The following is a 14,370-nucleotide window of genomic DNA, read 5'->3' as shown; positions in this document are numbered from 1 at the left end:
GGAAGACCTCATGGGACGTCCCTCAAGCAAGAAGGAGTTTCCTATTAAGGATCCAAAGGAATCTGAGGCTCATATAAAGACCATAGAGATTCCATTAAATCTTCTTCTTCCATTCATGAGCTCTGAAGACTATTCTTCCTCTGAAGAGGATGAAGATGTGACTGGAGAGCAAGTTGCTCAATATTTAAGAGCTATCATGAAGCTGAATGCCAAGTTTTTTGGTAATGAGACTTGGAAAAGTGAACCTCCCTTGCTCATTAGTGAACTGGATACCTGGATTCAGCAAATTTTACCTCAAAAGAAACAAGATCCTGGCAAGTTTTTGATACCTTGTGCCATAGGCACCATGACCTTTGCAAAAGCTCTGTGTGATCTGGGGTCAGGGATAAATCTTATGCTACTCTCTGTAATGAAGAAGCTGGGGATCATTGAGGTACAACCTGCCTTGTTCTCATTACAATTGGCAGACAAGTCATTGAGACAAGCTTATGGAATAGTGGAGGACGTGTTAGTAAAGGTTGAAGGCCTTTACATCCCTGCTGATTTCATAATCTTAGACATTAGGAAGGAAGAAGATGAATGCATCATCCTTGGAAGACCTTTCCTAGCCACAGCAGGAGCTGTGTTAGATGTCAACAGAGGTGAATTAGTCCTTCAATTGAATGGGGACTACCTTGTGTTTAAGGCACATGGCCATCCCTCTGTGACAAAAGAGAGTAAGCATGAAGAGCTTCTCTCAGTTCAGAGTCAAGAAGAGCCCCCACAGTCAAAATCTAAGTTTGGTGTTGGGAGGCCACAACCAAACTCTAAGTTTGGTGTTAAGACCCCATATCCAAACTCTATGTTTGGTGTTGGGACTATACAACATTGACCTGATCACCTTGTGGCTCCATGAGAGCCACTGTCAAGCTATTGACATTAAAGAAGCGCTTGTTGGGAGGCAACCCAATTTTATTTATCTAATTTTTATTTTATTTTATTGTTATTTTGTGTTTTATTAGGTACATGATCATGTGGAGTCACGAAAAAAATATAAAAATTAAAAACAGAATCAAAAACAGCAGAAGAAAAATCATACCCTGGAGGAAGCACAGGCTGGCGTTCAACGCCAGAACAGAGCATGAATCTGGCGCTGAACGCCAGAAACAAGCAACATTCTGGCGCTGAACGCTAGGAATGTGCCTAGAAGAAAAGCTGGCACTGAACGCCAGTAACAAGCATGAAACTGGCGTTCAACGCCAGAAACATGCTTTACATGGGCGTTGAACGCCCAGAACGTGCACCACTCGGCGTTTAAACGCCAGAATGGTATGCAAAGGCATTTTACATGCCTATTGGTGCAGGGATGGAATTCCTTGACACCTCAGGATCTGTGGACCCCATAGGATCCCCACCTAACCTCCTAATCCTAATTTTACTCTTCCCCATATCACACTTCCCAAAAACCCTTCACCAATCACCTCAATCTCTCTTCCCAATCACCTATTCACCACTCACATCCATCCACTCTTCCCCATAAAGCCCACCTACCTTCAAAATTTAAAAACATTTTCCCACCCAATCCTACCCTAAATGGCCGAACCTACCCTCTCCCCTTTCCCTATATAAACCCCTCCATCCCACTTCAATTTCACACAACACTACCCCCTCTACTATACCTTGGCCGAATCCATCTCCCCTCACTCTCCTCCATTTTCTTCTTCTTCTTCTTCTCTTCTTTCTTCTCTTGCTCGAGGGCGAGCAATTTTCTAAGTTTGGTGTGGTAAAAGCATAGCTTTTTTCTTTTCCATAACCATTAATGGCACCTAAGGCCAGAGACATCCAAAAAAAAAGAAGAAAAAAAAAGGGGGGAAGACAAAAGCTTCCACCTCTGAGTCATGGGAGATAGAAAGACTCATATAAAGGGTTTATAGCTCAGTGGTATAACATTTGACTGCAAATCAAGAGATCCCTGAGATACCTCAGGGGATAAATTGTCCTCCACACAATTATTGGGAGCAACTAAGGATAGGAACACCAAAATTACTAGGGATCATGCAACAGAAGCAAGGAAGAGACATAAAGGAGCTCAAAAAGCACCATTGGACCTTCAAGAAGGCGCCACCCTCATTCAGGTGGACTCATTCCTTGTTCTTATTTCTCTGTTTTTTTTATTTTTATGCTTCATGTTTATTTATGTTTTGTGTCTCTACTTCATGATCATTAGTAGTTAATAACTATGTCTTAAAGTTATGAATAAATTCCATTAATCCTTCTCCTCTCTTAAATGAAAAATGTTTTAATTCAAAAGAACAAAAAGTACATGAATTTCGAAAATTGTCCTTGAATTTAATTTAATCATATTGATGTGGTGACAAGACTTTTTATTTTCTGAATGAATGCTTGAACAGTGCATATTTTTGATCTTGTTGTTTATGAATGTTAAAACTGTTGGCTCTTGAAAGAATGATGAACAAAGAGAAATGTTATTGATGATCTGAAAAATCATGAAATTGATTCTTAAAGCAAGAAAAAGCAGTGAAAAAGAAGAAGCTTGCGAAAAAAAATTTGGCGAAAAAAATAGCAAAGAAAAAGAAAAAGCAAGCAGAAAAAGCCAATAGCCCTTAAAACCAAAAGGCAAGCGTAAAAAGGATCCAAGGCTTTGAGCATCAATGGATAGGAGGGCCCAAGGAAAATAAATCCAGGCCTAAGCGGCTAAATCAAGCTGTCCCTAACCATGTGCTTGTGTCATGAAGGTCCAAGTGAAAAGCTTGAGACTGAGTGGTTAAAGTCGTGATCTAAAGCAAAAGAGTGTGCTTAAGAGCTCTGGACACCACTAACTGGGGACTTTAGCAAAGCTAAGTCACAATCTGAAAAGGTTCACCCAGTCATGTGTCTGTGGCATTTATGTATCTGGTGGTAATACTGGAAAACAAAGTGCTTAGGGCCACAGCCAAGACTCATAAGTAGCTGTGTTCAAGAATCAACATGCTTAACTAGGAAAGTCAATAACACTATCTGAACTCTGAGTTCCTAGAGACGCCAATCACTCTAATCTTCAAAGGAAAAAGTGAGATGCCAAAACTGTTCAGAAGCAAAAAGCTACAAGTCCCGCTCATCTAATTAGAATTAATATTCATTGATATTTTGGGATTTATAGTATATTCTCTTCTTTTTATCCTATTGATTTTCAGTTGCTTGGGACAAGCAACAATTAAGTTTGGTGTGTGATGGATAATTTATACGCTTTTGGCATTGTTTTAGGTAGTTTTTAGTAAGTTCAAGCTACTTTTAGGGGTTCATTGTTTTTATGTTAAATCATATTTCTGGACTTTACTATGAGTTTGTGTGTTTTTCTGTAATTTCAGGTAATTTCTGGCTGAAATTGAGGGACTTGAGAGCAAAACTCTGAAAAAGGCTGACAAAAGGACTGCTGATGCTGTTGGAATCTGACCTCCCTGCACTCGAAATAGATTTTCTTGAGCTACAGAACTCAAAATGGCGCTCTCTCAACGGCGTTGGAAAGTAGACATCCAGAGCTTTCCAGCAATATATAATAGTCCATACTTTATTCGGAAATTGACGACGTAACTTGGCGTTGAACGCCAAGTACATGCTGCTGTCTGGAGTTAAACGCCAGAAACACGTCATGATTCGGAGTTGAACGCCCAAAACACGTTATAACTTGGAGTTCAACTCCAAGAGAAGCCTCATCTCGTGGATAGATCAAGCTCAGCCCAAGCATACACCAAGTGGGCCCCGGAAGTGGATTTATGCATCAATTACTTACTCATGTAAACCCTAGTAGCTAGTCTAGTATAAATAGGATAATTTACTATTGTATTAGACATCTTTTGACAGTTTAATCTTTTGACTGTTTAGTCTTTGATCATTTGGTCTTTTGAACATTCAGGGGGCTGGCCATTCGGCCATGCCTGAACCTTTCACTTATGTATTTTCAACGGTGGAGTTTCTGCACACCATAGATTAAGGGTGTGGAGCTCTGCTGTACCTCAAGTTTCAATACAATCACTATTACTTTCTATTCAATTCTCTTTTATTCTTATTCCAAGATATACGTTGCACAACACTTTGATGAATGTGATGATCCATGACACTCATCATCATTCTCACTTATGAACGCGCGTGACTGACAACCACTTCCGTTCTACTTTAGGCCGAGCGCATATCTCTTAGATTCCCCAATAAAATCTTCGTGGTATAAGCTAGATAGATGGCGGCATTCATGGGGATCCGAAAAGTCTAACCTTGTCTGTGGTATTCCGAGTAGGATTCCGGTATTGAATGACTGTGACGAGCTTCAAACTCCTGAAGGCTGGGCGTGATGACAAACGCAAAAGAATCAATGGGTTCTACTCCAACCTGATTGAGAACCGACAAATGATTAGCCGTGTTGTGACAGAGCATTTGGACCATTTTCACTGAGAGGATGGGATGTAGCTATCAACAAGGGTGATGCCTCCAGACGATTAGCCGTGCAGTGACAGTGCATAGGACCATTTTTCCGAGAGGATTAAAAGTAGCCATTGATGATGGTGATGCCCTACATACAGCTTGCCATGGAAAGGAGTAAGAAGGATTGGATGAAAGCAATAAGAAAGTAGAGATTCAAAAGGATTCTAGCATCTCCGTACGCCTATCTGAAATTTCCACTATTGATTTACATAAGTATTTCTATCCCTTTTTATTTTCTATTTATTATTAATTTTCGAAACCCATAACCATTTAATCTGCCTAACTGAGATTTACATGGTGACCATAGCTTGCTTCATACCAACAATCTCTGTGGGATCGACCCTTACTCACGTAAGGTATTACTTGGATGACCCAGTACACTTGCTGGTTAAGTTGAACGGAGTTGTGTCCACACATAGTTGAAAAAGCAATGAATTTTACAAAATACAATAACAAAGGAATCACAATTTCGTCCACCAACATTCCATCCTCCTCCATGAAATTAGAGAAGATCAAAGAATCATGAGAGAGGAGCAACAAAGGCAAGGAAGAGACATTGAGGAGCTCAAGCACTCCATAAGATCTTCAAGAGGAAGAACAAGCCGCCATCACTAAGGTGGACCCGTTGTTTAATTTTCTTGTTCTTCATTTTTTTGTTTTTCGAAAATTATGCTTATGTTTATCTATGTTTGTGTCTTATGGTCATTAGTGTCTTAGTGTCTATGCCTTAAAGTTATGAATGTCCTATGAATCCATCACCTTTCTTGAATGAAAAATGTTCTTAATTGAAAAAGAGAAGAATTGCATGAATTTTGAATTTTATAACAGATTAATTATTTTGATGTGGTGGCAATAATTTGACTTCTGAATGTATGCTTGAACAGTGCATATGTCTTTTGAATTTGTTGTTCATGAATGTTGGCTCTTGAAAGAATGATGAAAAAGGAAACATGTTACTGAGGATCTGAAAAATCATAAAAATGATTCTTGAAATAAGAAAAAGCAGTGAATTAAAAAAAAAACGAGTATATGCGAAAAAAAAGAGAAAGAAAAAAAAATAATAATGAAGTTGTGATCCAAGGCAAAAAGAGTGTGCTTAAGAACTCTGGACACCTCTAATTGGGGACTCTAGCAAAGCTGAGTCACAATCTGAAAAGGTTCACCCAATTATGTGTCTGTGGCATGTATGTATCCGGTGGTAATACTGGAAGACAGAGTGCTTTGGGCCACGGCCAAGACTCATAAAGTAGCTGTGTTCAAGAATCATCAAAATTAACCAGGAGAATCAATAACACTATCTGGATTTTGAGTTCCTATAGAAGCCAATCATTCTGAATTTCAAGGGATAGAGTGAGATGCCAAAACTGTTCAGAGGCAAAAAGCTAAAAGCCCCGCTCATCTAATTAATACTGATCTTCATAGATGTTTTTGGAATTCATTGCATATTCTCTTCTCTTTATCTTATTTGATTTTCAGTTGCTTGGGGACAAGCAACAATTTAAGTTTGGTGTTTGATGAGCGGATAATTTATACGCTTTTTGGCATTGTTTTTAGTATGTTTTTAGTATGTTTTAGTTAGTTTTTATTATATTTTTATTAGTTTTTAGTTAAAATTCACTTTTCTGGACTTTACTATGAGTTTGTGTGTTTTTCTGTGATTTCAAGTATTTTCTGGCTGAAATTGAGGGACCTGAGCAAAAATCTGATTTAGAGGCTGAAAAGGACTGCAGATGCTGTTAGATTTTGACCTCCCTGCACTCGAAGTGGATTTTCTGGAGCTACAGAAGCCTAATTGGCGCGCTCTTAACTGCGTTGGAAAGTAGACATTCTCGGCTTTCCAGCAATGTATAATAGTTCATACTTTGCCTAAGATTTGATGGCCCAAACCGGCATTCCAAATTAGCTCAAAACTGCCAGGCGTTAAACGCCGGAACTGGCACAAGAATGGGAGTTAAACGCCCAAACTGGCACAAAAGCTGGCGTTTAACTCCAAGAAAAGTCTCTACACATGAAAGCTTCAATGCTCAGCCCAAGCACACACCAAGTGGGCCCGGAAGTGGATTTTTATGACATTTACTCAATTCTGTAAACCCTAGGCTACTAGTTCTCTACAAATAGGACCTTTTGCTATTGTATTTTCATCTTTGGACATCTAGTTCTTAGATCAGATCTTGGTTCTTCTGGTTCCCTCTCTGGGGCCAAAGCCAATGATCACCATTATCACTTATGTATTTTCAACGGTGGAGTTTCTACACACCATAGATTAAGGTGTGGAGCTCTGCTGTACCTCGAGTATTAATGCAATTACTATTGTTCTTCTATTCAATTCAGCTTATTCTTGTTCCAAGATATCACTTGTTCCACAACTTGATGAAGGTGATGATCCGTGACACTCATCATCATTCTCACCTATGAACGTGTGCCTGACAACCACCTCTGTTCTACCTTAGATTGATTGGATATCTCTCGGATCCCTTAATCGGAATCTTCGTGGTATAAGCTAGAATTGATGGCAGCATTCAAGAGAATCCGGAAGGTCTAAACCTTGTCAGTGGTATTCTGAGTAGGATTCAATGATTGAATGACGTGACGAGCTTCAAACTCCTGAAAGCTGGGCGTTAGTGACAGACGCAAAAGAATCAATGGATTATATTCCAACCTGATTGAGAACCGACAGATGATTAGCCGTGCTGTGACAGAGCGTGTTGAACATTTTCACTTAGAGGACGGGACTGTAGCCACTGACAATGGTGATGCCCAACATACAGCTTGCCATGGAAAGGAGTAAGAAGGATTGGATGAAGACATTAGGAAAGTAGAGAGACGGAAGGGACAAAGCATCTTCATACGCTTATCTGAAATTCCCACCAATGAATTACATAAGTAACTCTATCTTTATCTTTATGTTTTATTCATATATCATCCATAACCATTTGAATCTGCCTGACTGAGATTTACAAGATAACCATAGCTTGCTTCATACCAACTGTTCCGGGGGTTACCTGAAACGTGTAGCTCGGTCGTCTGGAGATGCCCGAGTTGGGGGTCAGGGACCCGAGCTTGATGTGTTGGCGATTGGTGTGTACTGCAATGACACCGATGCTTAAGTTAGCATGGGTCCAAGCAGATATGTGTAGAATGTGGAATGTAGTCATACCTGGGTGCTCCAGTGTATTTATAGTAGTTGGTCATGATCTTCCCTGGATAAGATTCTTATCTTATCTTATCTTTTGGGAGTTTTACCTCTATCTTTGCGGAACGCCTTTCCTAGCTTTTTCGCCTTTAGGTTTTGGGCTTCGTTCCTTTTGATGGGCCTCCTTAGCTTTATTTGTCCGAGGTCCGACCTTAGGCGTGGGCCTTGGGATGAGGTCGACCTTTCATGGATTTTGCCGAGTTGGAGGAGCTCGGTCAGGGTATGAACAGTGCCCCTGCCCGAGTTCGTCCTTTTTGGGAGGTCGAGCTCGGGCATAGTTGTTTTCAAAATTCAAAAATGGCCGTTTCCTGCATTTATTGCATTTTACCGTTTTCCTTGATTTCCGTTCGGGCTCTGTGAAGGCATTATTTATTTGCTCCCTTCCTTTTTCGTTTATTCTGTTCCTTCCTGTTTTTTCTAAGTTTTCGCCATCTCTTTTTCGAGCACCGCTTCTTCTTTCTCTTGTTCTTCTTCCCCGAATCTTTCCGTGCGTCTTTCCGGGGTTTCCTTTGTGCCGCCGTTCGTTCTTCTTTCTTCGGAGCTCGTCGTCTTTCTTTCTTCCAGGTTTGTTCCCGTCTTTTCTTTGCGCACATATGCTTTCTGTTCTTTTGTGTGGCTCTTTGTCTGTTTCTTCTTTCTTTATGCCTGGGTTGCCCCAAAAAGAGGCGCCGCCATTGCTTGTTTGCATATGGGGGGGGGCTCTTTTTTGTTTTTCTGGTACTTTGTTCCGGTTGCCGCATTTCTTTTTTGTTTCTTGCTTGGCTGAACGGGTTTTTCGCTGTCTGCTTTATGTGATTTTTGCTTGTTTGTATTTCTTCTTTGTAGGTAAGAGTTTTATGTCTCGAAAGGTTCTTCAGGCGATGTCGACCAAGATTCCAAGTGGTCTTGGTTGGGTAGACCCTTTCCTCTAAAAGTCCCTTCTGTGGTAGATTCTGAATATTTGGCTAGGTTCCGTAGGCACTGTAGTATATGTGAGAATAGAGTCTGAGAGGGATTATGAGCTAGTAGCCCCGGATTCCGAGGAGAGAGTTTGCTTCCCGCCTTTAGATAGTTCCGAGAAGCTCTTCTTTTATGCTTATGATTGTTTTTTCTCTAAGCTGAGTGTCCGACTTCCTTTTACCGACTGGAGTCCGAGGTGTTGTGGTCTTGTAACCTTGCCCCTACGCAGCTCCATCCAAATTCTTGGGCGTTTTAAAGCTGTTTCAACTTTTGTGTCAGTTTTTGGGCGTCGCTCCCTCTATTTCTCTTTTTTCCTATTTGTTTGTGTTGACGAAGCCGGGGTCGGGTGGAGGGAAGGTGTCTTGGGTCTTTTAGGGCTAACCAGGAAGGAAGTTTTGTACCCTTTATGATGAGTCCTTTCATGATTTCAAGAACTTTTATTTCAAGGTCCGGGCTACTGGAGACGTCTGACCTTTCTTTTGGATGAGAGTGGGGAGCCTTCTTTTCCTCTTTGTTGGCAGGAGAATGTAGTGTCTGCTAAGTATACTTTTGAGAGTCTAGATGGTTGAGCAGGCTTTTGGGGTGTGGTGAGCAGTTTATGGGGTCGGGCACCTCACTTGGATACGAAGAAATGTTGGGGGATCCAAGCCTTCTCCGTTCCGAGTTAGGTAGTTTCCCGACCTCTCCGAGATTCTTCTTTTCAATATTGTTGTTTTACTTTTTTGGTTGAATTTCTGTTGTGGTAATCCTTTTCTTTATATTTCTGCAGAGATGTCTTCTCAGGCGGATTCATGAGTTCCTTCGTCGGACGAAGAAGTCTGTGGCTGCTCGAAATATCGAGGCTGAGGCTTCTGCTCGATCTTCTCCGCAGAAGGCTACCGTGGGTGTTCAGACTCGGTCGAAGACTATTCCGACTCCCCAGTTCCGAGCTATAAATCAAGACCTCCGACCTCTGGGCCTGCTACCTCTTCTCCTCCCCCGTTCTCGGGTCCTCCTCCCAAGAAGCAGAAGACCTCTCAAGAGCTTGCGGGTTTTAACGATAAGGATTTCGATGCTCTTGGTTGGATTGAACAGCATATTCTCCCTCAGACTTTTATCTCTACTGATGACGTGTCTATGGAGCATCATTTTCAGTATATGGCGCGGAGTTGTGTTCGGATGGCCAGTCTTCATGCTGCTATTGCCCGGGAGTTCAAGAAATCTCCCATTGGCGCGACCAGCTCCCGACTTGAGAAGGCTCAGTCCGAGTTTGAGAAGTTTAGTGAGCTGAAGGCTGCTAGGATTACGGAGCTGGAGGCCTCTTTGGAGAAGGAGAAAGCTAAAGCTACCGCGGCTGTGGCGGCAGCGAAAGCGTCCGAGGAGATGGCGAAGGCGGCGACGGAGAATTATACTCGGGTATATGCCGAGCTTGTGGAGACAAGGGAGAAGTTGCAATCTGCTCAGGATGATTTTTACAAGCTGGAAGGCCATGTGGCTAAGGGTATGGATGCTATGTTCGAGAATTTGAAGGCTCAGATCCGGGTTCTTGCTCCTGACCTGGATCTGAGCTTATTTAGTACGGATAACGTTGTTGTGGAGGGAAAGATTGTTCCTGCTCCCAATGAGGATAGGTGCCGGTGTCCGATCCAAGGTTCCGTGTCCGACCTCAGGTTCCGGTTGCGGACCGACTTTACCTTTGGCCGGGATGGATCTGGTGGGGGGTTTCAAGCCGAGATGATGGTGCTGTCAAGGCTGTCCCAATTTCTATGGTTCTTCCTCCGCAGCCTTCTACCGATGTGGAATCCGGAAAGGACCTTGATCCTCTGTAATCTTTTATTTTTGGTTCTTTGCCCGGCCTGTGGGCTTTTTTGTTTTTGGCTGGTTGCTGTGAACGCTTTGGACGCTTTTTTGCTATTAGCTACTTGTAGTAACTTTTTAGCTTATTATGCGGTGTTTTGCTTTTGACTTTTTGTTCCGCTTTTATGCTTTTTAGTTGTTTTTTGGATAACAACTTTTAGCTAGCGCTTTGAACTTCCGTTTTGTCCTTCGTTTTCGTTTCTTCGCTTGTACTTTTTTAGTTGTTTTTGGATAACAACTTTTTTAGTAAGCGTTTCGAAACTTCGTTTTGTCTTTTCCTTCGATTTCGTTTCTTCGCTTTGTACTTTTTAGTTGTTTTTGTATAGCAACTTTTTAGTAAGCGTTTTCGAAATCTTGGTTTTTGCTGCTTTAAGGCTTCTTTCTTGGATCCGGGTTTTTCCTCGGACCTCGGGTGTTCGAGTACTTCCCTTTGTTGGGTCCGACCTTGTTGTTGGTCGGCCTTTTAAGTTATTTTTGTAATCTCTTTTTATTGGTTTTTTGAACCTTTTCAGAGTTACTTTATAACTTCTCACATTAATTTGAACCTCGTCGCTTTATCTTTGCCGACCTTGTGCGGTCTTTTTGGCAAATGATTTTTGCGTTTTGCCGAGCATAAATTAATGCGCCTTGGCGGGGTACTTTTTCAGGATTTGTTTCATCACGAGGAAGAACAAAAGAAAATAGAAAGATTTGATTAGTATTTAAAAAAGAAAGAATATTTACAGAGTGTTTACCCTTGACTAGGTCGGGTGCCTTACTTGACCGGGTGTCTCATTAAAAAACCCCTGTAGGGGAAAAAGAGTACACCTCGGGTCAAATTTTTCTAGCTGTAGTACCGTCTTAGATTGCAGGCGTGCCAGGCCCTGGGCAGCTCATTGCCTTCTAGGTCGGATATCTTGTAATAGCCTGTTCCTAAGACTTCTATTACTTTGTAGGGTCCTTTCCAGTTTGCGGCTAGCTTTCCTTCTCCCGACTTTCGTGTTCCGATGTCATTTCGGATTAAAATTAGGTCGTGAGTGGAGAAGCTTCGTTTTATTACCTTCTGATTGTATCTGAGGGCCGTTCGCCGTTTTAAGGCTTCTTCTCGGATCCGGGCCCTTTCTCGGACCTCGGGGAGGAGGTCGAGTTCTTCCTTTTGTGCCTGCGGGTTACCTTCTTCGTTGTAGAAGATGACTCTGGGTGACCCTTCATCTATTTCGATAGGAATCATTGCCTCCATCCCATAAGCTAGTCGGAATGGCGATCCTGTTGTAGAGTGTGGAGTTGTCCGATATGCCCATAGCACCTGGGGGAGCTCTTCAGCCCATGCTCCTTTGGCCTCTTGGAGTCTCCGTTTAACCCGGCCAAGATGACTTTATTTGCAGCCTCTGCTTGTCCATTGGCTTGTGGGTGCTCGTGAAAACTTGTGTCCGTGAACTGTTCCTTGTCTTTGTGAGGAGTAGGGTACTCCGAACCTTGTGACAATTTTTTGTATAGGAATTTGCGACTTTTCTGAGCCGTAATGGTGGCTAAGGGTCAGCTTCGATCCACTTTGTGAAGTAGTCGACCCTACATGAGGTATTTGACTTGCCCCGGTCCTGGGGGGAAGGGCCGAGTAGGTCAAGTCCCATTTTGCGAAGGGCCATGGTGCGGTGATGCTGATGAGGTCTTCGGGTGGTGCTTTGGGAAGTTGGCGTTTTTTGGCAGGGGGGCATATTTTCACAAACTCCGTTGCGTCTCTTTGCAAAGTTGGCCAGTAAACTCGGCTCGGACTACTTTCTTGGATAACGCCCGAGCTCCGAGGTGGTTCCCACACATGCCTCCTGGACTTCTTCGAGACGCTATTTGTTCTGAGGTGGGACGCACCTAAGGAGGGGGTTTGCGAATCCTTTCTGTATAATACGTCGTGAATTAGTGTATAATTCTGGGCATCTTTGTGAGTCTTTAGCTTCCTTTCTTTCGGTGGGAAGAGTTCCCGACTTAGGTAGTTGAGTATGGGGGTGATGAGCGGATAATTTATACGCTTTTCGGCATTGTTTTATATAGTTTTAGTAAGTTTGAGCTACTTTTAGGGATGTTTCCTTAGTTTTTATGTTAAATTCACATTTCTGGACTTTACTATGAGTTTGTGTGTTTTCTGTGATTTCAGGTAAATTCTGCTGAAATTGAGGGATTTGAGCAAAACTCTGAAAAAGGCTGACAAAAGGACTGCTGATGCTGTTGGAATCTGACCTCCCTGCACTCGAAATGGATTTTCTGGAGCTACAGAACTCCAAATGGCGCGCTCTCAACGGCGTGGAAAGTAGACATCCAGGGCTTTCCAGCAATATATATAGTCCATACTTTATTCGAAGAATGACGACGCAACTTGGCGTTGAACGCCAAGTACACGCTCCTTTCTGGAGTTAAACGCAGAAAAACGTCATAATCGGGAGTTGAACGCCCAAAGCACATCAAACTCGAAATTCAACTCCAAGAGAAGCCTCAGCTCGTGGATATCAAACTTAGCCCAAGCACACACCAAGTGGGCCCCGGAAGTGGATTATGCATCAATTACTTACTCATGTAAACCCTAGTAGCTAGTCTAGTATATAGGATCTCTTACTATTGTATTAGACATCTTTGGTCTCAGTTTTGTTTTATTCTTCATCTTAGGAGATCATTGATCACGTTTAGGGGCTGGCCATTCGGCCATGCCTGGACCTCTTCACTTATGTATTTTCAACGGTGGAGTTCTGCACACCATAGATTAAGGGTGTGGAGCTGCTGTACCTCAAAGATTAATGAAGTTCTATTTTCTTTATTCAATTCTCTATCTTATTCTTATTCCAAGGTATTCATTCGTACTCAAGAACATGATGAATGATGATGAGTTAGATAACCCTCATTATTATTCTCACTGATGAACGCGCGTGATTGACAACCACTTCCGTTCTACATGCAACAAGGCGTGAATGTATCTTAGATTCCCCAACAGAATCTTCGTGGTATAAGCTAGATAGATGGGCATTTGTCTGGATCCGGAAAGTCCAACCTTGTCTGTGGTGTTCCGAGTAGGATCCTGGGAATCCGGAAAGTCTCACCTTGTCTGTGGTATTCCGAGTAGGATTCCGTTCATGAATGACTGTGACGTGCTTCAAACCTGTAACCTGCTGGGCGTTAGTGACAAACGCAAAGAGGGATTCTATTCCAGTAGGGAGGGAACCAACGGTGATTGGCCGCACTGTGACAGAGTGCGTGAGCATTAGCTTTCACTGCGAGGATGGGATGTAACTATCAACCATGGGTGATGCCTCCAGACTGGTTAGCTATGCGAGTGACAGCCGCATAGATATTTCCCCGGAGGATTGAAAGTAGCCACAGCTGATGGTGAACCCTATACAAGCTTGCCATGGAAAGGAGTAAGAAGGATTGAGTAGAAGCAGTAGGAAGGCAGGCGTCCGAGAGCTCTACAGCATCTCCATTCCGCTTATCTGAAATTCCCATCTATGAATCTACATAAGTATTTCTATTCCTTTTTAATTAACTTCTTTCTATTTTATTTAAACCCATAATCCAATTTTAATCTCCCTAACTGAGATCTGCAAGGTGACCATAGCTTGCTTCATACCAACAATCTCTGTGGATTCGACCCTTACTCACGTAAGGTTATTACTTGGACGACCCAGTACACTTGCTGGTTAGTTGAACGGAGTTGTGAAAGAAGGTCAATTTCTAAAAGGAATAATTTTACAATAATACCAAAAGGTACAAAACAAATGAATCACAATTTCGTCCACCAGGGGTCATCCATCCTTGCTGTTGGTTGGATATATTTAGCGTTTCTTCTTCTCTTGTCACGGAGGGAGATTGTAAGGTTTCCGAGGAGACTTCTGTTGTTGCCTCCGGGCTGGTGCTGGCGAGCTTTGAGAGGGCGTCTGCCCGGGCGTTTTGTTCCCGCGGTATGTGTTGGATCTGTATTTCTGAAA

The sequence above is a fragment of the Arachis stenosperma genome, chromosome 5 (genome assembly GCF_014773155.1).
Source record: "Arachis stenosperma cultivar V10309 chromosome 5, arast.V10309.gnm1.PFL2, whole genome shotgun sequence".
NCBI lineage: Eukaryota > Viridiplantae > Streptophyta > Magnoliopsida > Fabales > Fabaceae > Arachis > Arachis stenosperma.
This window is presented reverse-complemented; position numbering follows the sequence as displayed.